We start from the raw sequence: 26,835 nt of genomic DNA, 5'->3' as shown, positions 1-26,835 counted from the left end.
ATAGTAACAGATGGCAAATGAATTGAAAAACTAAAAGATCTGAAACTCAGTCATGAGAAGTAAGTGTGCTCGTTTTAGTTACATTGAGCTCCTACTCTGGGGCCTGTATTTTTAATATGGTATATCTAATCTACCATTTATAAATCCACACAAGTACAAATACCCTGTTTAATTTAGAAATAATGTGATTAATGTAAGGTCATGCAATTTAGAACAATTTCACAATTACGGGATATTGCACAGTGATGTACTACCTTCTGTTGTGTGCTGTCTGTTCTCATCTACAAATTGGCAAGTACATGAGGCATATTTCCCAAAATGTACAGTGTTCCATCCAGGAATCTGCAATTTAACAGTTTATGGGAACTTTATTAAAAAGCATGTGAGGACCTGAAAAATGAAATGTGGTTCATAGAGTCAGTAGTCATGGTCTCAAAAGCCTCAGTGAAAGAGGATTATAGTCTAACAACCACAACACCCTCACTCCTGTGATTGTCGAGCTGACTTACCACCATCAGACTTTGCAGAGATGAGCTTTCAGCTTAAATAAAATTGATAAGTACACAAATATCCCCTGCATAAAAAGACATTCGGTAGTAAATAAGACACATGAATATTTTCTCTCAGCCATTTTGCAAACCATACAGTGCTCACAACATACTCACCAAGAAAGACGAGGTGTTGTCACGAATCCTTCAATAATAAGCAATAAAGTGCAGATTTATGGCAAATGTTTTCATCGTTTTGCCTCTATCAGAGCCCCTGCTTCAAAATTAATTATTGATTAATCACTCTGCTTTTTAAGCAAAAATGCAGACCAGCAATATCAAACTATCACAAAAAAGTGATTATGCCCCCAAATCACATTTATCTGGCCCATTCATTACTATTGTATTGACAAGGCCCAAGCTGCTAATCGCCAAATCCAAAGAAATAAGGGCTGTCAGCATTTCCGTTGATCGTGCTAAACCAGATATATAGAACAAGATGTAAGTTAATGGATTGATCAGAGCAGGAGGCAGGGATGGCAAGGCTAGCCATGCAAAGGAAGGTGCATATACATAATCATCAGTTTGCTTTGGTCTTAAGTCTACAGCGAAACAGCACTGCGACATGATGACACAGATAGTGTGTGAGCATGTGTTTGTGGGCATGTGCATGTGTGCCTACATATTGAAACTGCAGCTCAATTGCGAGTGCAGGCGGCCAGCAGTAAAAGGTCAAGGCAAAGTTTAGATGGTGTGTACCAGGGGCCTTAAGATATTCATAGCCAGCATTTTAGCCTGGAACATAATGAGATGGAACTGGTAAATATTTGCTGATGGCCTGAAAAATTCCAACCATGCTGGGAAGCTATTTTGAATACAAAAGATGTCGGGGGAGGATGATAAGTGAGGATGGGGGTGGGGGTGGGTGCGAGGGGGTGGGGTCACCTGATAGCTAATTAGTACATTTGCCCAAATAATTAGAATGAGCGCTCATGGCTGATATCACACAAGAGAGCGGTGTGTGTAGCATTCTGAATGGGAGAATCTGCATTTCATAGGCCGCTGGCCGCTTATAATCCCGCCCCTGAGGGCCTTTAATGGACATATTTGCCTTTGCTGCATATTGGTTATCTGTGATTAAGACTGGCAGGTTGATGCACCAATGAGTGGGCACTTCCTAACCCTGATGCTTCCCCAACAAGAGCAATTTCCACCTTAATCTGTTCCAAAATTCCTGCAAGTGTAAGTAGGAGATCCTCTGACTGTTTATTAAAAATGAACTGGGGAACAGGTTGGATAAAAATAAAAATTACAGCCAGTATAATTCTACACCACTCCCATCCACCCACCTCTTACCAGAGCTGAAAGAGAGAGGTCCACGTGTCTTAACAGCGTCTGCAGGCACACACATTACTCTGTGCAAATAGATACTCCGTCTCATTATCCTGTCCTTTAAGTAAAAGCTGAACATGACTGTTTGTGGTGCCCCTATTATTATTACTCCTTTACTTATAATTCAAATACAGACATTGAGGAAATAGAGGAAGACAGACACGTGAAGAGTGAGGGAATGAAAATGAGGACTGGACAGTTAGATGAAGAAGAATCAGAGGCACTTCATTTAGGATAATTGAGCAGGGGTTTGTCTTGGTAGTGTTAATGCAGACATACCAGCTTTACAGCATATACAGACACAGTATAAGAACAACTGGACTTTCTATTGCCCCAGACATCTTGAGGTTAGAGGTCAGAGGTCAGAGTAGTGATTCGTTTTCTGGCTCAGTGACAGAAGAGATGCTCAGAAATATTACAAACAGAACCAAGACTTCAAAAGAATGCTTGATATCTTTTCTATCTAATTTATACTTTTCAATCTAACAATGTGTTTGTCATACAAACTTCACAAAGGAAGAGAATAATGGAAAACGTGAATACAACATAAACATTTAAAATAAGTGGATCAAACTGAAATTAATTACATTAATTTGAGCTTTTTCTGCTGTTTAGGACAGTTTCAATTCATTCATTCCTCTAAGTCATTTTGCTGAAAAGAAAGAAAAAAATGTAATCAGGACTACCCAATCTTTACTGTGCTCTTTAACTTTTGTGTTTAATGTGAAAAGTAAAGGTCAGTTCAAGCAGTCGGTGTCCGAATGTCCACAAACGTGTGTGTGCAGCCTGAAATATGTGACACTGCAAGAGCACCAACTTGTGCAATGAGGGGGGAAAAAGGTGCTTTAAACAAATGCTTGTTATGAGGAGAGACTGTATGAGGAGATTCTGAATGATCCACACCTTAGTCATTCATCATTTAAAGAGTTGTAATTGAAGTAGTCACTGCTGAACTTGGGAGGTGCTTTGGTTGGTGCATGCTCTCTGTCAGCAGAGGCTAAACTCAGTAGAAGCTCTAAATTATATCCAGAGATCCTGTGCTGTGTCTGACCACTGTGCTCAGTGCACCTCAGGAAAAATCACACTGACAAGGTGCCACAGCTCAATCTGTAACTAACTCCTACATCCTGTAAATACCAAAGTCACAGTCTTTCACAAATATCCACAAGACGCTTAGTGTGTTTTTCTGTGTCCAGAATGAAGGCAGTACACCCACTGTATACCTATTGTGGTATTAAGAGAACTGTGCGCACGTCCGCTTTTCACTTTCAGAGCCTGGATCAGTCATGCAGAAACCATGAAATGGCCTTTAAAGGTGAGCACAGATTTTGTGGTTGGAGCCACACCCACAAGAAAGGCTTAACTACTTTGGTATTGAGAGGCAACACAACTGGCCTATGGTACCTATTGTAGCACAGCAGTGTCTGCTTTCTGCTTTCAGCTTCCGTACAAGTCAGCACACAGAAACCATCTGGCCTTAAAGGATTTACATCCCTCAGCCGCTGCTGTAATACTGTAAACAGTGGCTCTACTGCTTAGAAAGTAAATGACAAGTACACTACCATTTAAAAGTTTGGGGTCACACAAACAACTTCATGTTTTCCATGAAAACTCACACTTTTATTCATGTGCTAACATAATTGCACAAGGGTTTTCCCATCATCAATGAGCCTTTCAACACCATTAGCTATCACAATGTAGCATTAGAACACAGGAGTGATGGTTGCTGGAAATGTTCCTCTATACCCCTATGGAGATATTCCATTAAACATCAGCCGTTTCCAGCTAGAATAGTCATTTACCACATAAGCAATGTCTAGACTGTATTTCTGATAAATGTAATGTTATCTTCATTGAGCAAAACTGCTTTTCTTTTAAAAATAAGGACATTTCTAAGTGACCCCAAACTTTTGAATGGTAATGTACATGCTCCATATATTTGGTGTTTTGTTATTTTTCTTTGAACCTTCATGCCACTGACAGATGCAGAAAAAGATAAATGACATCTTTCATACCGAATATAAATTGTGCGATGGTGAAGAAGAACAGAGAACCAGAGATGTGTGGTGAGAAGATGAGAAGGAGAGAAAAGTGAGAAGCAGGAAGAAGGAGAGAGTGCTGTATGAAAGGGTTCTTATTGGGTTACTAGAACTTAGACCTGTAAAGTTTTTCAAGGTCCTGTGCAAATCTACTTCTAAGTCATCAGGCGCAAATTACTCCACCTCCACTTGCCTGTTGAAGCAAAAGAGATGCATGAGGAGGAGAGGAGGAGTCAACATAACTGAAATAGAAATCTGAATTGGAAGCAAGGATACAGATCTAAATGTAATCCTGCTTATGGCTCGGTCAAGCCAAGGAGAGAGAGAGAGAGAGAGAAACCACGACAGAGGGAGAGAGATTATGTGATACCTTACCCTATCTTTACAATTAGTTTCCTACTGGCTCAGCACACTCCAAAATCACATTGAACAACTTGTCTAACAGGGTCAAGGAAAAGATGATTTAAGCCACTACTATATTTACGTGCAGAGCTGCTACAGCATGCTGCAATTTGTCTCTGTCTCTCTGTGTTTTTGCAACATCTGGCACCCAGAGATTTAGGTTAGACAGGTAATTAGTGGCACATATTTGTCCTAAAGACAGGTGTATTTTCATTTAAGAAACACTCCATCACTTCTCCGGATGAGAGCCTGTTTGTTTCACTCTGCGTGAAGGATTCACACAAGCTCAACAGTCCAAACAAAATGTATCTGGATGTTCAATTTTATTTTCATCTAGATGTTTTTAGATTTTGAATGAATCTGAGGATGGCAGAGACATTAAAAAAACCCACCCATGCGCTGGCAAAGCCCCACTTTCATTACACAACCCTTGCATGATTGCAAGGTTTGGCACTGCCTGTCCCAAAATGTTTTCTTGTTTATGAATGTGGCATTACTCTATGTTAACAACTTTACACAGGATTAAATATCTAATACCAGTATCCTCTGTAAAAAAAAAAAAAAAAGAAAGAAAACATCTTTCGCCATCTTTAAAAGCCTTCTTTCCCTTCTTACCATCAACTAATACTCCATGTTAGGTTTAGGAAAGTAAAATAATATCTTATTTAGCACATCTAAATGTTTTTATAATATGCCTCAATTTTTAAAACTGACTCTCCGCTGTATCTATTTTCTCTCCTCTCCTCTCCTCTCCAGTCATCTCTGTCTTTGTGATTACTGCAGCTCAGCAGTCTGCTTCACTCTCATCATCAGCTCATTCTCTTCGTGTTTGTCTGTTCTTTAACTTTCTTCTTTCCTCTCCAGATGAAGCTGTATAGTATTTTAAAATGGAAATCTACTCCATCATGGTCACTTGGCTCATGGTTCTAATAAATCAAGGGCCGTCCGCCATTACTGCTCCTCTCTGGAAAACAAACTGCCCCTGGATGGATCTCCTCAGCTGCTTCTAATGGAGGTCACATTCACAGACACACGTTTACTCAAATGCCTATAAAAAAAAAGAGAAGACATGCAGAAACGCGAAGTCTTGGTATCTAATCATTAGGTGGAGGAAGAGTAATTTTAATGATCCTACCATATAAAAATCCCTTTACATGTGACTCAGTGCACCAAAAATTCAACTGTTACTTTAATATTTTTTAAAAAGTCTATTTTTTATTGTGAGCAACATTCTCATCTTCCTCTTCTAGCTAAATATGATTCACTTTACTGTCATTTAGGCTACACAGAAGTGTTCAAATGCAGATGCTCCATGTGTATAATATTCAAACATGTAGGCAAGATAATTGCTTGCATTTACTAATATGCATGCAACTTATTTAGTTCTTCCAAGACATATTGAGTGCATTTTTTTTGCATATCCTTGGAAAATCAGTTTTCATATAATTCCTTTATGGCCTTAAAATGTCTTTTCAAGCTAAAACTGCAGCTATCAATCAGTACTTTTATATACATGTATTGTTTTTAAGCATTTCCTTCTTCATTGGACAGTTACAGTGAAGACATTCAGGAATTGTGGGTAATGATGAACCAGGAAGTCACTGCTTAAAGGCAGTTGCAGTCATGTGGTATGTGCACTAACGACTCGACTATCGGGTCGCCCCGATTATGAGCTTTTAATAATTAAAGTTTTTGAATAATTGATTAATCGCTTGCTGTATAAAATGTTTTGAAATTGTAAAAAATTACATCAGTTACATTTTCCTAAACACAAGATGGCATTTTCTAACTGCAAATTTTACCTGATCACCTACGACTAAACAAAAGTCAATCTAAAATTGGATGAAATGTCATTATTGACAGGCTTTAATCAAAGAATTATTAGCATTTTTGCTTAGAAATAAATCACAGAAGTCAATCAGTTTATCTGTTGTTGTCCAAGTAAAGATAAGTATTTATGTACTCTGTGACATACCTGCAGTATCCCCATTTAAGTCGTGCTACCACATGTATTTGAAAGAAAAATGTTAAAATGGAATTTATGCTTTCGTCAACTTGAAGCCTACATGTGTAAAGCTACACAGAATGCTACAGTGACATACTGTGTAACCTAATAGGAGATCTTATTTCATGAAATTAATTAGAAAGTGCTCCATCACAGTCCTCCCTTACAAGCTGATATAGGTCATTATGAGGCATTAAAGGTCATTCCAGTAATCCTTGTGATATCATGAGTTAACTCAGGTTACTCTATATCCCATAGTCTCTACTTATGAATAGTAGTTGCTGATTTAATGCTGCTGTCTTCGTTATGGAGCTAGTTCTTCTCTCGAAGTCAAGCTGCCAAATGTGCTGTCCTGCACAAACCAATACCTTCTGTAGCCACTTTATCCATAGAAATATATTCCTGCTCATTTAATTGTAAGTGGAGGGAAAAGAAAACAATGAGATCAATTGTGATTCAACTCATTCCTCTGAATGGAATTATCTGCACACAAAAAGAAATTCAAAGTGTCTCTGCTGTACGGGCTCAATCAAAATATTCTGATCCTAGTTACAGAAACTGAATATGTATGAACAGCTCAAATATGCTGAATTTATTTTGAATATTTAATGAGATATAAAATATAAGTCTATTTCAGCAACTAATAAAATCAGTCTTGTATGAATGTGCCATAGATTGAAAATGAATGGTGAGAGAGGGCGAGACAAGAGGGAAGAGGAGGAGGGAGGAGAGATGAGGGAGAAAAACAAAGGGTGTCAGAGCTTCATCAACATGCTATAACTGAGTGGCACAGCCATATTTTCCAGCATCAAGCTCAGTCAAAATACCAATGTGCAAATCTGAGAACCTCTTCCCCTCCATCTTTCCATCTCTCCATATTCTTCCACCCCCTCCTCCACATCTCCTTCTTTCTCTTTCTCTCCCTCTATCTCTCCGTGTGTCCAATCACACGGCAGTCCTTCTCAATAAAACAAATTAACTGATTAGACATTTTAATCTCAGTTGTCTTTGACCTTGTAGAATATATTACTGATGTCTACATCGCTGAGAGCAGATAATGCGGCAGGCAGCTGCTTTTCTTAAAGACAAAACTGCCCTTTTTAAAGAGGCGCCAGACACACAAGCTAACAGGTTGGGGGCAGAAAACACCCTCCTCCTCCTCCGCTGCCTCCTCATCATCACCACCACCCTCCCGCACCCACCCGACCCCCCCCCCACGCACACACACACTCACTTCACCCCGCTCACACACACTCACACACACACACACACACACACACACACACACACACACACACACACACATGCTCTCAGTCTCTCCTCCCCTCCCTGCAGGCAGCCAGCAGGGAAGGGGTTAAGGCAGAATGCATTAACAAAAGAAAATTATAGCGTAAACAGTTCATAAAATCTCACAGCCCCTGATGTCGGGGCTAGATCATTAAATTTCTGCAACAATTAGACCTTTTCTCATGGCGGCAAATTGGAGCCGTTGCCATGGCAAATCCGAGCCCTTAAGTCATATATCTTTGATTGCGGAAAGGTCAGGCGCAGACAGCCTAATAACTCAGGGAGCTGTTTGACAGATTTCATCCAAGCATGATCACATAACAGAGCCAAACTATGTCGGCAGTTGTTAAAAGCAAGGGAGGGGTCAGCGGGAAGGTTGGGGTTACGGAATGTTTCTGCTCGACTGGGCCCAGCCTGATAATGTTCCTGACTGCCTTTAAATCCACTGGAATAAAAAGAAAAAAGCTTATTTCTTTAACTGTAGATCAGCAGGGGTTGTTTTTTCACTTGACCAGACTCAGAATATTCCGTATAGGAGGGGGTAGATGTTAGGGATGCATAATTTAATGCTTGGGTGATAGAATTGTCTTTTTGAAAAGATAAAATAGAGAAAAGAAAAGGAGTAGAATAGAATTGCAGAATAAGAAAGAGGGAAAACAAAAAAACATGATGAGCAGGAGTGACTGGCAGTGTTTTGAGACACCAATGATGAACCATGATTTATTTCCCATTCAAACACATATGTTGAGGGAATTGAGATAGATGTGAGCTCCTGGTACGGTGTGGGATCGAGCGGCAGGCTGCAGTAGAAATCCCTGTCATCGACTCGTTTAACGACCCTGGCATACAGAACTTTGAATAACAATCAGCTCTCCTGACTCTGTTAAGACTACATGTCTGATACTGCTGGGTCGTTTTGACACCCCCTCTCTCTGCCACCCCTCCTCTATCCTTCTGTCTCTGCAGGCAGCGCTGGCATTTCAGCTGTCTATCCCAAAAGGCCCCAGCTGAGAAACAAGTGCTAATACCACCCCCTGCTGGAGGAAAGATGCTAATGGATCGCGCTCTGGCCCAGCCTGTGTAGACGGACAAGAACAGAGGGTGGACAAAATAATGTGGACACCTTGAAGTACAGGATGTCTGTAAAAAAAAAAAAAGAAAAAGAAAAAAAAGAGCAGCACAACAAATAAAATCACACTGAACTCTTACTCAGCAGGACTAAAATACTATGAGCTTTGTAAAAATTATATTTGCTATCTAATTTTATTTAAACCAAAAAATCAAATGAACCTGCTATGGCCAATTAACCCACCACAGAGCCCCAAGGCAAAAAATTAATTGTTCTCAACTTCTCACACCGCCTGTGCATTATGTTTGTGACCTACCGCCTCCTGATTGACACCATATGAGCACAATGTCAGCTTAAAAATTCATGTCTTTAGAACTACAGTTCTGAATCTTTTTTCAAGACAAAGTCTTAGCATAAGGATGACCTGAAGATTGATTTCAGCTCACTACAATTCTGAGGACTGAACTGCTGTAAACAAGTAACTTTTTACAATAGGAATGTCATGACAACCGATACCAACTAGCTGATGCTAAGCTGGAGCCAAAATTCTAAAAATGTGACAGTACATCTTTTTCTCTGGTATCAAAGGTGCCAGAGGTGTCATGGATGGCATAGCAACTGGAAATAGCAGACAATAACATCAACATGTGGAATGGCCTTGCTTAGTGCAGGTGCAGCAACATGCAGCTTGCAATGTGTAAAAGAAAAAAAGCTGCAGTGGAGTATGGAGATATTTCTCATTTGCAGTGGATGGTGAGAGACTAGTTAGAGATAACTACAAGCCAACATGCAAACTGTGTCACAGAACACCTCACAGTGGAAAAAGAAAGGTTTGTGCACTGAATTCAAGGTGAGCAATTTTAAGTTGTTAACTTTAATCTACAGCAAATCCTTACATTTCTAAAAGGCAATTACAGGATTGTTTAGGCTATCATATCAACATACAATGCTTGTGTGTGAATTGGCAAACTGTGGAGTGTTTCTAAGTTTCACCTTCCTGTTTTAACAGGTCTTTATTTCGCTCTTTTTTTCATTTATCTTTTATATCTTGAGGTTTAGAATAGTTTTTATTGGGCTTCCATATACTAGTTTGTGGATTTGTGTGGGAATTGGAAACATAGTTACAAGGTTACACACAGCAGCAGATCATTCAACAGACTAAGAGAGAAAAATGAATCCGTCATTGTCTTCTCCTTTCTTCTTACCACTGCCCTGGCAAAACATATTAGCTTTGGGCACATCTGACTATGTGCAGTGAACAACAGCAATGAATGCATCCCTGCAAATGTCCTATGTGACCTATGGGCTGTGTCAGTCTGCATGTCTGTATCATGGCACCAGATTTAAAACAAGAAAAGCACTCGGAGAGTGCAGTCTTCTGCCAAGGCTGCTCAGTAGTTGTATGATTTCCAAAAGATAAGTCCCGATAATCATGATTTGTAGTAGGATCACAATTATGTGATCATCAGCAGGCAGCTGACGTATAGCATTCACTTGTTGTCATAGTGACAGTGACGCTGTGCCGCTATCTCGCAGTGATACAGAAATCTTTGACATATCCGTGGATCCAGACTCTAAGCCGTGTCGCTACCAAAATCTAATCAGGTGGTCCTTGTGTCACTTCTGACCCTCCTTGAAAATGTAAGCTAAATCTGTTACTGTTTTTGAGTAATTTAGCGCTCATAAAGATAGACAGACAGGCATACTCTGATCGTCACATAACTCTGCTGCCTTGCTTGGTGGAATAACAGTTACCAGAGCAAGTGGGCTATGAGTATGAGACTTCAACAAAATGGACATGGATAAAGAAAGATATGTGACATACTAAAAATCACTAGAAAAATGGTTGAGTACCAATTATCAGAGCTGTAGTGGCTGTCCTACAATGGTCTCAATAATGCAATACGTACACAATTTAGCTCTGAAACACAGACGGGTATGTGTTTCAAACCTGGCACAGGGGTTATTGACAGAAATCTTTTTGTGACAGCTTGGACACTGAGACTAATTGCCTAATATCAATCTATGAACAGGATTTAAAAAATAACTTACTGTTCTTTATAAATCTTAAGATGTATCTTTGACGAAACAGTGTTCTCCCAATTTTCATCTGACATGTTTTAATTTTCTTTAGCAGACGGGACCAACATAAACTTGTTCCGCTCACTTGGGGTTCTGTGTATTTGACATGCACCCTGTCAGGACAGCCACAGTAAATGCATTTTCCTGACAGTAGTGTCTAGGCCTGTGGATTACGGATACGGCACTTTCCATTTGCCAGACAGATACGGACCCGTACGCGAGACTCGTGAGTCAAGAAGCTGCTAACCACTGCAAACTGTTGAAAGGTAAGCAAAGGTTAGGGTTAGGGTTAGTGTTAGGGTTAGGTTTAGGGTCTGTACCTGTAGTACTGATGCTACGGTCCATACCGCAAGCGTCTACCGGGTGTCACGTGACCAGATCTCGTGTATCTGATTGGCAAATGGAAAGTGCCGTATCTGTAGGCCACAGGCTACGGGTACAGGTCCGTACCTCTAGCAACAACCTTTCCTGACAGTGAAGAACAGAGGTGGGAATGTGATGATATGAGCTGCATGAGTGCAAAAGGTTTTGGAGAGTTGACACAATGAATGCCTTTGGATATACCAAAATACTGACTCGCATGATGATCCTCAGTGCTCTGCAGAAGATTAGCAAAAGAGAAATATTCCAGTATAACAATGGTCCAAAGCACACTGCCAAAATTACAAGAGCTTCTGAAGAAGAAAACAATATGTCACCTGATTTTAATCCAATACAACACCACTGGGATACTGTAAAGCAACTGGTTGGACAGGACAGGATAGAGAACATATAAACAATGCATTCAGTAACAATAAACACTTTGAAGGTGGGTGCAACTCTGAATCCAAAGATACCCATGACATGCAATGGTGCACATAGTTGTATGGAGTGAGAAAGAGGAGAGCTGCTTGGTGCATGATCCTGAAATCCCCCTGCTGTCCAGGCATATGGTTCAGGTGACCGTCTGACGGGTGTAGCTTAAACCTTTATCAAAGAAGAAATTTTAAGCCTGATCTCAAAAATAGAGAGGGTGTAATTGTAGTTTTGCATAGCTTAGATTGGCTAACCCCAGTACAAAATGCACTTCACTCAACATCTTTCCAAAAACATATTCTGTCTGTTGAGGAGGATTGAGTCTGTCATAAAAAATGAGAGCATTGAAAGTAATACCTGTAAGTTGATACTATTCAAAATTATAATAATTACATGAAAGTAGAGAAAAAATAACTTTCTTCCAGGATGCAAACCAGCACTTTGGCATCCAGACTGCAATGAATGGCAGCATCATGGACTGTGGTAACAGATAGAGGTAGGAAATGAGAACAGGACCCCCAAAGTCTAGACGCTGCTGATGGTGGGCCAGATGTCTAATGGAGACTGGCTAAGCTGCCTGAGCCATCCAGATTTGGTGGAGATCGGAAGAAGAAGCGGTGCATGTTCAATGGCCTGAAGGGTGAATGTTAGATGGATTAATGAATGCATTTAAAGAGCAAGGTCTACAGGCTGATTGGGCTGCAGACCAAGGAAGACAGATCATTTTTGAGAAGAAAAGACATGTAGTGACTTTGACTGGGTGGAAAAATGATGGAGAGAATGCAGCGGTGAAGATAGCCCATAGAGACAGCTGTGAGTAAACGGATCATCCTTACTGAATTTACACTTAAGCTTTATTTTTGAATCATTTACCATCTCTGTGCTATTGTACATGTTGTACCAACTATTGTGTGTTTTTAAGCGTTCCTCTTTAAGCGTTTTCTCTGTAATTGAGCACTGTGATGTCACACTGCCATGGTGGAGCTTCATAACCACAATGGGAGATCTAGTTCCATTTTTCTGTGACAGATTCCTTTGCCTTGACCACATCCTCTCCATGCACACAGGACAGCCAAAGTTATAACTTTCTGGGCTAACCAGTTTCCTGCTTTAGAGATCACAGGCAAACTATTCTCTGTGCTTGAGCTGGGTCACCAGTGTGCTTAAAAAGTAGAGAAGGCTGATTTCTCTTAGTGCAGCCTTCATTGGTTTGTTCCTTTGGTCTCATCAGTGGCCTCATACTTTCATCGATTTCGAACATGTTGAATTCTGACAGACCTTTAAACTCATTACTCAAATGAAACTTTCCTTCTAATATTTGCTCCTTGGATTGTTTCAGACCTGGCTGTTGTCAGTTTATATGACCACGTTAACTTGGGGAGAGAAAAAAAGTAGAAACATTGACATGTCCCTTTTGAAGTTGATATGGATCAGTAATTAGCAGTTTTTTTACACATCTACCTGCTACGGAAATGTAATTCTAGTAGTCACTGTTTTCTAGCTGTCTGTTTGGTCTGGACCATCACCTGAATGAAATATCTGGCAGCTAAACGCTCCACTATGTTCAGCAGTTAGTCATTTGTCAGGTATTTAGAGCAAACATGAAGGACCCAAATGCTGATAAAACTGGCCTGGCAGATGCAATGACCATAAAGGGCCTTTACTGCACCCATTTGGAATGTTTTACACGTCCCAAAAATGTGTCTAGGCTGCAAATACATGCATCCAACAACAGAGGTCACTTCTTTAATTATTTGTAATTACAAAACATCCCCAACATGGAGACAGGACTGGTCAGAAGCTAATGGCAAGTCATAATGTGTACTTTTGTTCCCTTCAAACAAGTGGCTGTCACAGTTCTTAAGTTGCAGTTAAATCATTTGGTACATAGCAGATTTACAGTGCCTTGTGAAAGTATTCGGCCCCCTTGAACTTTTCAGCCTTTCGCCACATTTCAGGCTTCAAACATAAAGATATAAATTTTAATTTTTTTTCAAGAATCAACAAGTGGGACACAATCGTGAAGTGGAATGAAATTTATTGGATATTTCAAACTTTTTTAACAAATATAAACCTGAAAAGTGGGGCGTGAAATATTATTCGGCCCCCTTGCATTAATACTTTGTAGCGCCACCTTTTGCTGCAATTACAGCTGCAAGTCGCTTGGTTTATGTCTCTATCAGTTTTGCACATCGAGAGACTGAAATTCTTGCCCATTCTTCCTTGCAAAACAGCTTGAGCTCAGTGAGGTTGGATGGAGAGCGTTTGTGAACAGCAGTCTTCAGCTCTGCCCACAGATTCTCCATTGGATTCAGGTCTGGACTTTGACTTGGCCATTCTAACACCTGGATACGTTTATTTGTCAACCATTCCATTGTAGATTTGGCTTTATGTTTTGGATCATTGTCCTGTTGGAAGATAAATCTCCGTCCCAGTCTCAGGTCTTTTGCAGACTCCAACAGGTTTTCTTCCAGAATGGTCCTGTATTTGGCTCCATTCATCTTCCCATCAATTTTAACCATCTTCCCTGTCCCTGCTGAAGAAAAGCAGGCCCAAACCATGAGGCTGTCACCACCATGTTTGACAGTGGGGATGGTGTGTTCAGGGTGATGAGCTGTGTTGCTTTTACGCCAAACATATCGTTTTGCATTGTGGCCAAAAAGTTCCATTTTGGTTTCATCTGACCAGAGCACCTTCTTCCACATGTTTGGTGTGTCTCCCAGGTGGCTTGTGGCAAACTTCAAACGAGACTTTTTAAGGATATCTTTCAGAAATGGCTTTCTTCTCGCCACTCTTCCATAAAGGCCAGATTTATGCAGTGTACGACTGATTGTTCTCCTATGGACAGACTCTCCCACCTCAGCTGTGGATCTCTGCAGTTCATCCAGAGTGATCATGGGCCTCTTGGCTGCATCTCTGATCAGTCTTCTCCTTGTTCGAGGTGAAAGTTTAGAGGGACGGCCGGGTCCTGGTAGATTTGCAGTGATCCGATACTCCTTCCATTTCAATATGATTGCTTGCACAGTGCTCCTTGAGATGTTTAAAGCTTGGGAAATCTTTTTGTATCCAAATCCGGCTTTAAACTTCTCCACAACAGTATCTCGGACCTGCCTGGTGTGTTCCTTGGTCTTCATGATGCTCTCTGCACTTTAAACAGAACCCTGAGACTATCACAGAGCAGGTGCATTTATACGGAGACTTGATTACACACAGGTGGATTCTATTTATCATCATCAGTCATTTAGGACAACATTGGATCATTCAGAGATCCTCACTGAACTTCTGGAGTGAGTTTGCTGCACTGAAAGTAAAGGGGCCGAATAATATTGCACACCACACTTTTCAGTTTTTTATTTGTTAAAAAAGTATAAAATATCCAATAAATTTCATTCCACTTCACGATTGTGTCCCAATTGTTGTTGATTCTTGACAAAAAATTAAAATTTTATATCTTTATGTTTGAAGCCTGAAATGTGGCGAAAGGTTGAAAAGTTCAAGGGGGCCGAATACTTTCACAAGGCACTGTAGATTTTGTCTTTTGTATATTGGCTGTAAAGGCCTCAAAAGAGTTTTGTAATACTTCAGACAGGCTATTTAGCCACATGTTTTGATAACTGATGGACCTAAGTCACAAATCACAAAAACACAAATTGAACTGAGAAGTCATGTAAAAGTGACATGAGTTGAGATACTATTTTCACCAAAAAAAATGTTTGTAAATCTTTCACATTAAAGTGTGGACTGACAAACCCATCTCAAGGTGTTAACTGTCAGTTTTTACAGCTTGAACTCAGAATTTGAGGAGGGCCATATCAATAAATATGTGTTCATGTGGTTGTTAGAGAGAAGGCAAAATGACAGTGGAGATATGGTCATGTAAGAGTATAAGAGGGAGCAGAAAGTGTGTGTGTGTGTGTGTGTGTGTGTGTGTGTGTGTGTGTGTGTGTGTGTGTGTGTGTGTGTGTGTGTGTGTGTGTGTGTTGCTTCTCCTCCTGAGAAAAAGTTGGTCAGGCCTCCAGCTGCTCCGCGGCACTCCAGGCGTCGTTGAGCAGGGAGGTAATTTGCTGACACTGTGTCACTTGTGATAATTGGGTAACGTCACTGCGTTCACTCACCTGTCTCCACGCAGGTGCTGCCATATCATCGCTCAGTGGAGAGGAACCACTCCTCTTCCTCATCGTCCTCTACCTTTTACTACTAACCACCTGAACAGCTGCTGTTGAAGAAAGTGAACAAATATATAATAGAATGGAACAAACCCTATTGATGTCCACCAGCCTCAACAGAAAAGCTGATTGTTTCCCCCTTTTGACTGCGTGTTTGTGTCATATGGCAAAATGTGATCCTGGGAACACCAACTGTAGCGGGAACAACCACAAAATCTTGACAATAATTCCTGACTACCCTCTGTTTGTAATCGCTAATTATATCAGGCAATATAATATATATATATAACGGATAACGGATGTAATGATGATGACAAAACTCACTTTGTTGTGGAAGTTTAAAGTCTTGAGTTTGGCATTTTTTCTTTGCCATCTTGGTTTTTTGAAACCACACATAAGGAGTGAGCGGTGCACTTGACTATTTAACCCAAAGTCACTTTGAACACTGATATCGTAGCAACCCGTTGATCACAAAGTATTGTCGCCCTAAAACGTTCTGAGCTTTACCATCTGTTTTAATTTAATTACAGAGTCTATACTGAATGTAATATTCCTCAATTACATCACTTTTACTAATTCCAACTAATTACCAGGAATGATCAATATTGAAAGGAAAGAGATTAGCACCTGCCCTGTTAAAAATGAAATTGGTCACAATAGTGATCACTAGCTAAACCTGCAAAATAAAGATTTATGCTAATCCTGGCATCCTGGAGCCAGGTCTGGGAGAGGAGCTCAATGAGGAGCGTCTGGTGACCAAGCCTTGGGGGACCCTTGGGGTTCGGTCAGGCACAGCCTGAAAAATTAACATGGGGTCTCCCCCAGAGGTCCCACCACCCACAGGGTTAACAATCGGGGTCGGGTGCTATGCACACTAGAAGTTGGACGGGAGCAGAGACCTAGACGTGCCATCCCCTGGTGGCACAGACTAATTGTGGGGACGTGGAACATCATCTCACTTGTGGGAAGGAACCTGAGCTGGTGCAGGAGGTAGAGCAATACCGGCTAGATATATTTGGGCTCAGCTTGACATACAGCAAGTTTTCAGGAACCAAACTCTTGGAGAGGGGTTGGATACTCTCCTTTCCTGGAGTTGCCCATGATGAGAGATACCAGGGGCCCGTGAGTTCTGCCAGCAGAACAATGGAGGATCACCTCCATGCATGCTGCAGACAGGAAAACTCTGACCTGCTGCTGGTGCTTATGCACCGGACATACCGGGGATATCTACGGTCTCCAAAAACACAGTCGTCATCAGGTGGGCATTATCTGCATTCATATGAAGAGCTATTTTCAAGATTGATCCTGGGTTATCAACAAATAAGTCCAGAAATTAAATTGTTTTCCATATTCTCCTCACATTCAAACACAATAAAAATGTTGTTGAAATAGCACTGAGCATCTGTACGTAACAGCTGAATTCCTACATGACAGCTCTCAGTGCTTCCCACAACCATTCCAAAGGCCACAGATCCAGTCAGGCGTTCAAAGCCAGCACCAGCACTTTGAAGCTCATCAGGTGGTAGAAAGCAGATGATCCTGTTTTTGAGTCTGATTATTTGTCTGTTAGCCTGTGGATGATAGTATTCACCATTGAATGTGGGGCGCAAATGCTCTTAGCCCTCCATAGTAGGAAGTTGCACTTGCCAGCCAAAATGGAAACATCACAACCTCTAAGTTCTGACTTCAGCCATGGTCAGACGGAAGGTGGAGGGTCAGGAAAAGATGGGCCAATGTGGATCTGGAGAGATGAAAGTCTGGTCACAGGTCACTCAAAGTGTAAGGCCAAGACAGGAACTTGACGGTTCAGTGCATCGCACTGATATGGTTGTTTGTAAATGAAGATATTCAAACTGATAAAACCAGAAATTGAATGTATGAATAAAACCATGTGACTATTCAAGCTCACATTCTGTTGACACAGTTTACAATACTGGTATGGAAGTTGTCATGTTTAAGAGGGACGGTATAGTCTGACCGTGACCCATGACAACTAATTGGTAACTGAAAATTCTGAAATCATCAAATACACATATCTTTTACAATTATTTAAAAAAAAAAGGCAGAGCATCATATTCTCAGTCTTCTTTGTAGAATAATTTGGTCTCTTCTTCTCATTATAAATATTTGAATGATTGTTAAAATGTAGAAAATTGAGAGTAGGTGGCATTTCAGCTGATCTCTAAAGTGTTAACATGTATTGTCCAAATGAATACAGGCATGAGATGAATCCATTAGTTATGGAGCAAAAAGAATATATTTTTAATATGTTTGATGGAAGCAGAGAAATGCATCACAACACAAACAACAACAACAAAAACATTATTCGTATTTATTAATTTTGGAACGTATGCTTAGTGTAATGTCTTTTATCACTAAAATGCTGGTAGGCTCAGTAGACAATCTGGCACGTTTAAATTGAGAACAGTAATATAATTACCAGTGGCCAGAAATGGACCCGAGTTGTGTCGGAAAGTGTTAATTCATTTTGCCGAGAAACTCCTTGTATTGCTCTCTATAAATAGATCCCAAGATGGGGAGTAGTGAGTAGTGAATGAGTAAATGATTTCGGACACAGACGCTTTGCACTACTAAGGTAGCAATCATCACTGGTATCCAGTTAGCGACAGTTAATTACTTGAAAGCTAAGTTGGATAACTTAGCTTAGCTTTACCTCTAACTAAACTTCATCTCATCTTTTTAACCAGGCTTTCAACTTGGTTAACCCTTGGTCCCCATACCCCCTCCCCTATACACTAAAAGTCAGACTGCAACCCTGTAGAATGGAGTGACATTCATCATTGAATGTTTTATCACAGCTACTAGTAGTAATTATTCTTTCAGGTAGGAGAAATGTTTTTCTTAAGCTAAATTAAGTATTAAAGCAATCATTTGGGTTAGCTGGAATATGTATTGTCAAAAAGCTGTAAAAATTAAGTGGCTGTTTGTCTAAGCCCATGAAACGTTTCTTTTTTTTAGGCATGCAGTGTCAGAAAATGACACATTCCTTTAGAGTACACTGCCCAACAGTATACAAAGTAGTTTAAAATGAACTCTACCTTAAACAACTATGGCAGTAAAATGCAATACAGAAATAATGCAGCTTTAATATGAAAAACAGTTCATACATTAAATAAGATGCCAACAGAAATCATTGCTCTGTGGAATTAGTAATTTTATCTTTCATATTTGGTCATTTTTGCAGATAACACTTAAATACTTTGATCTTTCGTTCTCCAAAAGCTACAGTACAAAGCCAGCACCAACACTTTGAAGCTTGTCAGGTGGTAGAAAACAGACGATCCTGTTTTGAAGCTGGATATTTTGTTTGTGACCCTGTGGATGATATCATTCACTGTAGATCGTAGGATGTAAATGCTCCCGGCCAGGGACGGCTGGTATAAATGGGCTAACAGGGCTAAGCCCTCCCAGGCCAACACAGAAAAGATGAGAATATAATTTTTTAAATAACTTACAACAGATTGTTTTAAGTTTAGGTGAAAACAAAGGTAGCAACAGCACCAATCAGTCAAAAGAAAAACATAGAATATCTCTAAATGTGCTTATTTTTACAGCCCCAGCAGATACAGTCCGCTTTCATTCATTTCGTTCTTGTAAATGATTGACAGGTGTCATGTCCCGCCCCCGTGATTTACTGATCATTTGGGCTAACTTCAGTCAGTCCACAGGCCACTAACTTTTGACCAATAGCAGCGAGTTGACGCAGCGGTGCTGCTATTTGTGCCAGAGTTGGGAAGGAGGGAGAGAAGGTTAAGCTATGGCGGGCATTAGCATGAACGAGGTGGATTATTTGCTTTTATGTCCATTTTCCTCAATGTCTTTGGAGGAAAAGCTGGAAGTTAAGAGACTGGGATCACATCGGCCGTCGATGTGAGCTTCTTTTCAAATAAGGTAGGCCCATGTTGACCTGTTAAAGGACACCTTGTTTTTGCTGAGGTCATCTGTTGTACTGAAGGCGTGTTTTGTACTACATTTTGCCAAACAGTTGTAATAAGACAGTTGCAGCAGGCTATCTGTGGGCAGTCGTTGCAGTTGGAACACGTTTTGTAGTGGTGTGTGTGTGTGTGAGTGTGAGTGAGAGAGTGAGTGAGTGAGAGAGAGTGCTGATGTAGAGCACTAAAAAAGTATAGTGTACCTGTAATTGATGTAACTGTGTGTATCATAGGTGATGTTGCTTTTGCAGCTGTTAACCATTTAATCGGTATTATGCTTTTGTTAGCCCACCCAACAAATTTCACCACCAGCCACCACTGCTCCCAGCCCCTCACTGGTGGACGTTGCACTTGACAGCAAAAATGGCAACACTAAAACTTTTAAGACTGGCTCTCTAATAAACTTAAATATTTTGACTTTTTTCTCCATACTACATTGTTTATACACCAGCTACTAGGATGACATTCAGCCCTTGCAGGTAGCAATCTAATCACAATCGACATTTAACAGTTAAACCTCTCAAATCACAGTAGGGAGGATTAGACGAGGCAAAAGTGTGATCAGTGATAAACAGCACTTCAGTGAGTTTTATTCTTTCTCCAAATTTCAGTTTTGTTTCATATTTAATATGTTTTGTTTCAATACATTTGCACAAATCTGATTGTCTCAATCAGCAATGTTGGCATAGATAGAACAGCTGTCATATTTCTCTGTAAAACAAATCCACACATCACAAAATGCAAAGATAAATCGATGTAAGACATAAAGGAGTGTTGGTGCTTAATGAAACATTTTCGTGGAAAAACGGACATGAGCCCAGAGCAACAGGGTTCATTTTATCTATCAGCAAAGATTGTAAAGTTAGAACCAAAAAAAGATTTAAGAAAAAAAAATTAACAAAAGGAAAAAAAATCTGATTAGGTGAGAAGTGAAACAGGAGGTGAGGGGGCCACCCGCGCAACGAGGCAAAAAGGAGCAGCAGCCAAACCACTTGGGAGTAATGGTCTGTGAGGCTAATATTTCTTCTGTCTCTGCTGAACCCTGAAGGAGAGGTGGGGTGGAGGGGGGCTCACTTGTTGTTGGTGTGATGTTCGGGGGAGGAGGGGGCAGGACTGGGTCACCTGTAATGGTGGAGCGCTACATTGTGGCCGTTCCACACTCATTACACCATTTACAATTACTGCTACCTATCACCCAACTCCCCAAGAGGCCACCATTAGCACCACGACTCAAATGAAGTGGATAATTGTGTCTCTCTGTGGCCTATCATGAGACAAGAGAGTCAGACAAGAGGGGAGGAGGGAAAAGAGAACGGGACCGAAGGAGGGGGAGAGAGAATGTTGAGACAGACAGATGTATAAAATTAAAAAAGAGAAACACATTGTAACCACTATGACTTAGAGTTTGGCAGACAGTGGCATTTATAAGGCTTGTACAGTTTAATGTATGTGATATAATGAGACAAAAGTGAAACGCTGTAAGGTACACTGCAATGGAAACAGCTCTAACACTTTAAAAGGCAGTGGCAATCGTCTTCAGCCTTTGGGCAAATGCATAATAAAAATGTAAGTTTTACTATGCTCCAGCTGACCCACTGCACCACCACATCCTGTAGACTTCATGGCTATTTATACTACCTAAGCTGATCAGTGAAATGCCCTGTGATTGGCTCAAATCTCCCATCTCAGACTGTACTTCCTAAATCCTGAAACCTGAGCAGGGCTCCAGACGCGACTAAAATTGTTCGTTTGTGACCTTTTCTTGTGAGTGTGCCAGTTAAAATTTCAGGTGGTCACATTGGGCAAGTGTATGATGATCATTAAGTTGTACTGGTGTTGGTAAAACTTTTTGGTCCAAAATTTCAAATTTTTGATCACACACTTGTCTGACACACCACAGCTATCAAGCAGCAGCTACCACAGCGACAATGTGGGGCATTTAGGCAACATCAGTAAAATATTGTGTCTATTGATGAGATGTTCAGAAAATGATGCATTTGGCCTGTGACAAGGGGGGAAGTGCAACCAAAAGAGAAAGCTGGTTGCACCGGTGCTACCAGTGAGAAAGTCTGGAGCCCCGCTGAGTCAGGAGGAGGTACTGAAATCTAGATTCTTCTGAGACCAATTAAATTACAATATGCTACAAGATTAGTATGGAATTGTTGTGCAGTGATCCCAAAGAAATACTGCCTGCTCTGGCTTTAATGGTACCACCCTATATACTCAATTCAACTCAAAGATGCTGAGCTTCAGAGAGGCACTACGTTAGCAGTATTACATACAACTCCTCAAGGTTTTATGCCTCGACTCACATGAAACTTTATTTCTTGTGACTTTTCAGTGACTCAACCAGAAAAGCTTTGACTGCCAGAAACTCTCACTGATCATTAAAGAACAGCAAGGAAATGACTCATTCTTTGCTTCGCTCACTGTTTTATAAAATTTGCTGGCTAAATGACAGAACAAAACAACAATTGGCCAGGTTCTCTTTCTTACACAAATACACTTTTTATGTTCAGAGCTCAGAGGAACACCATGAAACACTTTGAGAAGAGCAGATGCCAGAAGTATCCCTGTCATCCCACATGTTTGAGCCTTTCCCTTCACAGCTTGGCCAGACACACATCATTCAATGTGTTTCCTTTTAAGAATACTCAGAACTTAAAGGCAATAATCAATTGATTATTGCTAAGACACACTCTTAATTCTTTTAATAGCAGTGACATAACTGATACACTGTACTAGAAAGAAGAGAATCATCTTGAAAGTGATTTGTTCTTAAGTAAAACATCTGTTTGATGCAGATCTTCAAAGAAACACATGGAATCAAACAGACATATCAGAATCACCATGTGTTTCTCAAAATGGTCAAACAATGAACAAAGCGATTTTTTTTATTTTGTTCAGATGCAGAGTTGGAAAAAAAGTGAATCTTTAATTGGAATTTACAACTCTAAAGACTGCTCTCCTTAAAATTATTTTTTAATAGTAGGATATGCAGAAAGATCTTTTAAAGCACAAATTGGCTCTTTATGAGGTAAAGAGCATCAGTATTCTTATTCTTATTCTTATTCTTTATTCGGATCCCCATTAGCTACCACTGTCGTGGTCGCTAATCTTCCTGGGGTCCAGATAAAACATCACAACATATACATACACTAATCATACAAATAAAAACTGATGTCGTCAGGAAGGATTGACAGGTCAACAACCCAATCCCTAAAGTTAAAGTGTGCCTCCTACAAACTATACACAGTGCTTTTAAGGTCCAGAAGCATTCTGATCATTGTCACTGTAATATGCTCAAAGTTCCACCATATATCTGTGTGCAAGCATTAAAAGTTGTTTTCTGACAAATACGTTGTTCTGTCATCTAGATCCTAGAATAGTCTTTCATAATTACACATAGTATATCATAAGTAACACTGAATAACTGGCAAAGGGAGCAGCATTTTCCTGTGTTTTGTTCATTTTTTCCTGTCACGCACTATTTCTTAAAAAACACCAGATGATTCTGATGCACCTGTACACATCATCAGTAATGTATCCTGGGGCCATAGGGTGTTTCAGGTCTTTCAACATTAGACACCCTCGCCCAGGTGACCCAGCTGTGGTTGATCAAGCCGCAGCTTGTGTACAGGTAGAATTCGCTTCCCCCCATGGTTCTCCTCTCCGGATCCAGAGCCATCTCCAAGCTTTCTCCGCTGCTTCGGTGATGTTCTTGATGGCTCTGCTCCTTGCCATTCCTGTGATACCCAAGGCTCTTAGGGCTTTGTGGAGAGATTGCCTCACAAATCCTCTGCTGCCAACTACGATGGGCATACACCTTGCCTTCCAGCCCTGTGTACAACAGTCGATGACCAGATCTTCATACTTGGTCCTCTTCTGTTCATGGGCCTCCCCCAGACGGTCCTCCCATCGCACTGTCAGCTTCATGATGATGATGTTCCTTGTGCTCTCTGAGACCAGAAGGATGTCTGGCCTCAGGGTGGTTCGGACTATGTGCTGGGGGAACTTCAGCTGCCCCTCTAGGTCTACAGCCGCAGCCGTGACTCAGCATCCGCCACTGCAGCCTGGGCACTCCACTTCCTTCCGGTCTTCACCACCACTCCTGTCTGGGCCACCTTTGGGTCCCTCGGGTCTCTGTACATTAGCACCTCTTGTGCCCATGTCACCTTAAACTCCTCTTCCAAAGACTTTAGGGGCAATCGGAGCTTTGTGGTGTTCCTGTAGAGTGCAATGTTACTGAGGCTTTTGGACAACCCCAACCATCTCCTAAGAAAGGAGCTGGCCTTCCTCTCCATGGTCTCCACAGTAGAGATGGGGACATCATATACAAGTAGTGACCAGAGTATCCTCGGCAATATACCATGCTGGTATATCCATGCTTTAAACTTGCCTGGGAGGCCAGATCTATCCACAGATCTCAGCCAACTGTCCAGTTCGTGGCAGGTCATCTGGACAGATGCGAAGTCTCTGAGGCTACTGTCAAAGACTTTGCCCAAACTCTTCACAGGCTTCTCTGAGACTGATGGTATCACTGCCCCTTCAACGCTGAAATGGAACCTGTCTGTGACCTTGCCCCTCTTCACCACTAGTGATCTGGACTTGGCTGGTTTGAAACCCATCCTGGCCCACCGGATGAATATTAGAATATTCATTTTACGGGACCAACAGAAAGCTTAGGTATCATCCCCAGTCACATGTTCTATCCATTCCTTTTCTTCTGTTTTCGCCTTCTCTTTCTTTTGTCTATTGTTTCCCATATTTTGCTCACTTGCTGTACAACTCTTTCACAATGAATGCATGCTTAACATAAATATCTGATAAGTTACTTATATGTTTACTTATTTCCAGAAAAAAGAAGTGTATGTTATGTATATTCAAGATAAGTCATAGCAGTTTTTCCATGACTGGCATCATGTTTCTCAGTTTTTCCAGTGAACAAGTTGTCCTGCTTTGCTTTACCAATTATCATAGCTGAGATCACATGGTGGGTGGCAAGAGCATTATAGCATCTTGTGTGTATGTGGGTAGCTGTTGCCATTTATGTACATGAAGTATCATGTACAGTATCACAGGATTTGTGTTAAATAAATGATCTAACTGAATATATAGTTTCTTATCTGGAGATGTTTTTTATATAGGTTGCATGCAAAATACAGCCACAAAAAAACACTTCTAAGCCAGGTTTAAACTAATTCACACAGTTTTGTATGTTGAAAAGGCATTGTTTATATAATTCATATGGAAAATTCTCAAAATCTAAAGACATTTGGTCATTGATTTTTGGTGACAACATTAGTTATTTGTTGCATTCCTAAATGAAACTGGTCAGGATGTGTTACATTTGGAAAAATCATGCCACAATTTGAATCACTCTCGAAAATCTTGGAGGCAGCAGAGGGTTGATTGTTATTCTACCATCATCCCTGGGGACATTAATTAAACATTGGGACTCCACAACATATTAACAAATATCCAAGAAAATAAATCTGTATTAAAGTAACCTGACTCACCAGCTGTAGACTGTCGGTATGTAAGTTTACCATTTCTGCCATGTATTCTATGCTGTATTTTCTTCCCCTCCCTATACATCTCCATGTTACCATTTTTAAAATCTTTTGACTGTGTAAAACAACAACCTCCAAGCAGCAACAAACATGCTGAAAATAGAAAGTTTTGATGATCATTTGGATTTTACAGCAACACAGCCATGCTTGTTTTTTCTTAATTAGCCATTTTAATGACAGCGCTCACCTCCCTGCGTGCTAATGTTCCATCAAACCAGTTCCCCTGACACTAATTTACAGGGGCACTATTGCTGTATCTACTTTAGTATTGTCTAGGACAATTGTGATTGGTGTAAAGAAATAAGAGCACTTTTTTGTGCTTTCACATAACAGAGATGGGGTTCAGCCAGACCACTCTCCGGCTGACAAAGTGCTGTGGAGACAGGTCCGGTAAGAGGAAAGGAAAACAAGAAAAGCAAAAAAAGCTATACGACAAAATAAACTTTCAGAAAATTCTAGAAATGCCGTCATCACAACTTAAAACAGTTGATTACCTGGTTTGAAGTCGATAAATCCAATATGGCACCCTATGCCGTTTTTCAGTCTCACGCTTTTTGTCTTTAGATGCCTGAAGACATTCAATTCCTAAATATTTTACTGTAGCCACAGAATATTTGGCTTCCACAAAATTGCTAGCAAAAAGGCTTTTTAGATCACTTGTGCCTACTGCACTGTGGTGCTCAGGAATCCGAGGTTTCAAGGCTCTGTTCTGTTTGTCTTTCCCACATAAGCTAATCTGCAGGGGTGATCCAGCTTATGAATAGCATTTGTAATGGAGCAGATAATCTTGACTCTTATCTTAATCATTATTAAATAAGGATGGTTAAAATAGTGTACATGTTCTTGTGAAATTACATTGGCTACGAGTATTGCTTCTATTTCGTTCAGGCAAGTAATTGGTTCAAGAGGTGGCTGATGTGATTTAACAATTCTGTCCGTAATATCATCTGTCATGGGGGTCTTAAACTGAACTTCTCCAAACCAATACATGCCATTGTTTTCTTGTATGGAGGGACAATTTTTTTTTCTACTTGGGTCAAGAAAGGGTTTTGCTGTTCAAGTGTTCAGACCTCTATGGCAGCTATCTTTTTAAAAAATGTGATTTGATTTGTAAGTGTTGCCTTAAATTTAAATGCAAAGAATAGAAAAGGCTACATATAAAGGAAAAGTTATTACTACTGGAGTTACTTCCAGATATGTTGATAGTGAAGTGTCCCTGAAGTGTCACAGAGGAAAGGTGGGTTAGCTGCCAGTTCTCTAGAGAGCTGAAAGTGGCTGCAGGGTCTAAGTGTTAAGGACCGATGCGGATCACAAGAGCTGTCTTCATGTCCTGATAGGCAAATGACAGTTATCATTTCCAAACAGGAGGCCTGCCATTGTGCATGCTCATTCAAAATAGAACACTTTGCACATAGGGGTGGGAAAGAAGAATTCATGAATAGGAAAGTGAACAAAAATAGAGATTCATCTCATGGCATCTCTTGAATGCTAAATATAAGATGAAGGCCAATAATTTTAGAGCAAGCCCAGAAAGACTTGTCAAACTTTGTGCCATTACTATCCTTTGTCTTAGCGCAGTTGTCA

The sequence above is a fragment of the Acanthochromis polyacanthus genome, chromosome 2 (assembly GCF_021347895.1).
Source record: "Acanthochromis polyacanthus isolate Apoly-LR-REF ecotype Palm Island chromosome 2, KAUST_Apoly_ChrSc, whole genome shotgun sequence".
Lineage (NCBI taxonomy): Eukaryota > Metazoa > Chordata > Actinopteri > Pomacentridae > Acanthochromis > Acanthochromis polyacanthus.
Note: the sequence above shows the minus strand (reverse complement) of the source record.